We start from the raw sequence: 2,729 nt of genomic DNA, 5'->3' as shown, positions 1-2,729 counted from the left end.
CCTCCTGCTCACATGGGCTGAAAACCCAGGCCAGATGGGGTTCTGAGCCAGGAGCCCTCTCTCCATCCCCTCTGCGCTCGCTGACTCTGGCCCTCCTCCTGCCTCACGTGGGCACCCATCCATGGCCAAGCCTCTGGAGCCCTTCCTGGGCCCTGGTGAAGCGGCCCTTCCCTGCACCCATCCTCCATCAAGCAGAGAAGGCTCCTGGAAACGCAGCCGAGAGCAAGTTGTGCTCCTACCAGAAGCCCTGAGGAGTCCCGGGGCAGTGGTTTCTGCTCCTGAGACTGGCATTGCTGGCCCTTTCTGTCCTCTGTCCCCACTGCTCCCCATTCCTATCCACATGACCTCAGGCTAAAATGCTGGGTACCCTGTCTACCGGCCCCTCCCGGGGGCTGCATCCTTTCTGGACCTTCTCTTAGTACTTCCTCCTCCTCTGCTTAGCCAAGTCCCTCCACCTGACCGAGGCAGACACAACCCTCCGTCTTCAGCTCTCACAGCCCCAGCGCCCCTCTCAAGGGTCCAGCCATGTGGCGGGTAGCAGTGGGGTCAGACCCACTTTTATCCCCAGCACCTGCTGTGCAGCAAGTGCTGGCGATGCCTGCATGCACACATCATGTCTCGCTGGGGCGCAGCCTTCTATCCACTGATGGGCTCCTCTGGTCTGCCAGGCTGCCCGCACCCCATCCCCATGATCCTCGAGGTGGGCACTATGTAATTTCTCAGTGGAGAGCTCCAGGCTCGAGGGGCGCCAGGCCACTGGCTCAAGACCCTTTGAGCGGTGAGTCTGTGCTCTTTCTTTTTTTTTCTTTTTTTGAGAGGGAGTTTCACTCTTGTTGCCCAGGCTGGAGTGCAATGGCACGATCTCAGCTCACCGCAACCTCCGCCTCCTGGGTTCAAGCATTTCTCTTGCCTCAGCCTCCCGAGTAGCTGGGACTACAGGCGCGTGCCACCATGCTCAGCTAATTTTTGTATTTTTAGTAGAGATGGGGTTTCACCATGTTGACCAGAATGGTCTCGATCTCTTAACCTTGTGATCCACCCACCTTGGCCTCCCAAAGTGCTGGGATTATAGGCGTGAGCCACTGCGCCCGGCCAAGTCTGTGCTCTTTTGATGACACAAGGTGGCTTCTCTCCTAGCAGCTTGTCCTGCAGCCCACCCCCACCCGGCTGTGGGCCTCCCCACCTGGCCCTGGGGGCTGTGCTGTTTCGGCCACACCTGCTGCTTCACTGGCCCCACCGTGACTGTCCAGGCATGGCTGTGTCCTGGCCCCATGGCCCACTGCCCGCTGGGCTGGCTGGACAGTGTCTGGGGATTGTGGGTCGGGGAGGACTTGTTTTCCTCTTCACTCCAGGGCACGATTAACCCCGTCCTGTGATTCGCCCCTGAAGAACCATTTGGTGGGTTGGGCCCTCGTCGGTGAGACGCTGTCAATTAGAGGCTGTTCCTTCCAACTTAATTGTAGAGGAGAGAAGCTGGTTCCAGGAAAGATGACCAAATTCTTCTCCCCGAGTCTTAAAAAGTGACATGAGCTAGCACTCACTCTATTTCCTCAAATCTAAAATGCCATTGATTTGAAGCTGTCTCACTGTTTTATCACCACTGGGAAGGAAAAACCCCAAGTAGGGGCTGTGCTGGGAGACGCCCTCACAGGTGGGCCACTCACAGCTGGACTAGACCTGCCATAGCAGGGGACAGCAGGGAGGCGCCGTGTCCCCGCCCCAGCGCTCAGGGAGGAGGAGAAAACCCTCCTCACCGGACTGCCAGCTGGGGCTCTCGGAAGTATGAGTCTGAATTCGCCCTCAGACTTGGGCTGGAAAGCTCAGACAGGGAAGCCAAAGGACCATGGCCCGGGGGGCTGGCGGGGGCGGTCAGAGGCGCTTCCGGAGGACCCCGCTGTGTCCAGGCAGAGAGGGCAGGGCGCCCTCTCTGTGTCCAGGCTGGGCGCCAGATGCCCCAGATCCCAGGGGTGTGGAAATGGGCATCCTGGAGCAGATGACCTCAAGGAAGCAGCACCCACTGGATGCCAGCGATGAGTTGGGGCCACAGTGGGTACCGTCTCCATTATCCCAACCTCTGGGCCAAGGGGCTTGTCCTGAGTTTCAGGGCTGAGGGGTAGCTGGCTCCGGTGCCTGGTGCTGGGTGCACTGGTACAGCCGGTAAAGGAACCCATGAGGCACATGGCTCCTAAAGGTTCAGCCGCCCAGCAAAGCCCCCTCCCCTCATCCACACGGGGGACAAGGGTGGGAAGGTGGGGACAGGCCTTCACTTTCCTCACCGCACAGGCCCTGGGCAGGAGGACTTGGCCTGGCTTATGGCCAGCTGGGGTCAGCACTGTGGCCAGAGCCCCCTCCCCACACAGACGCAGCCTGTGCAGGACGGGGGTTTTAGGATCAGCAGGGAATCCGCAGAGCAGCTCCACAGTGCGCTCGGGTGGCAGACGGGAAAACTGAGGCCCAAGGAGGGGCAGGGATGGGGGGGGCCCTTCGGAAGGGGCGGGACACTCCGCCCAGAGCAGACAGGGGCGTTGATCTGCTGTCCGCCCCCCTCCCCCAGCGGCATCCTTTCTCTGGCGTCTGGCGCTGCCCACTGTAACCCGACTCCTGCATTTGCGTTTGGGGCGCGCTCCCTGCGCCGGGGGCGGGAGCCCAGTGAGCGCAGAGCCCCGACCGGCCCGCGTAGCCCGAGTGCCACATCACTGCGCCCGCCGCCCGCGGCCCGCCGCCCCACC

Source organism: Aotus nancymaae, unplaced genomic scaffold (genome assembly GCF_030222135.1).
Source record: "Aotus nancymaae isolate 86718 unplaced genomic scaffold, 86718_ANA_hifiasm-v0.15.2.pri h1tg000006l, whole genome shotgun sequence".
Lineage (NCBI taxonomy): Eukaryota > Metazoa > Chordata > Mammalia > Primates > Aotidae > Aotus > Aotus nancymaae.
The sequence above is the reverse complement of the archived record's forward strand: the minus strand, read 5'-3'. Positions refer to the sequence as shown.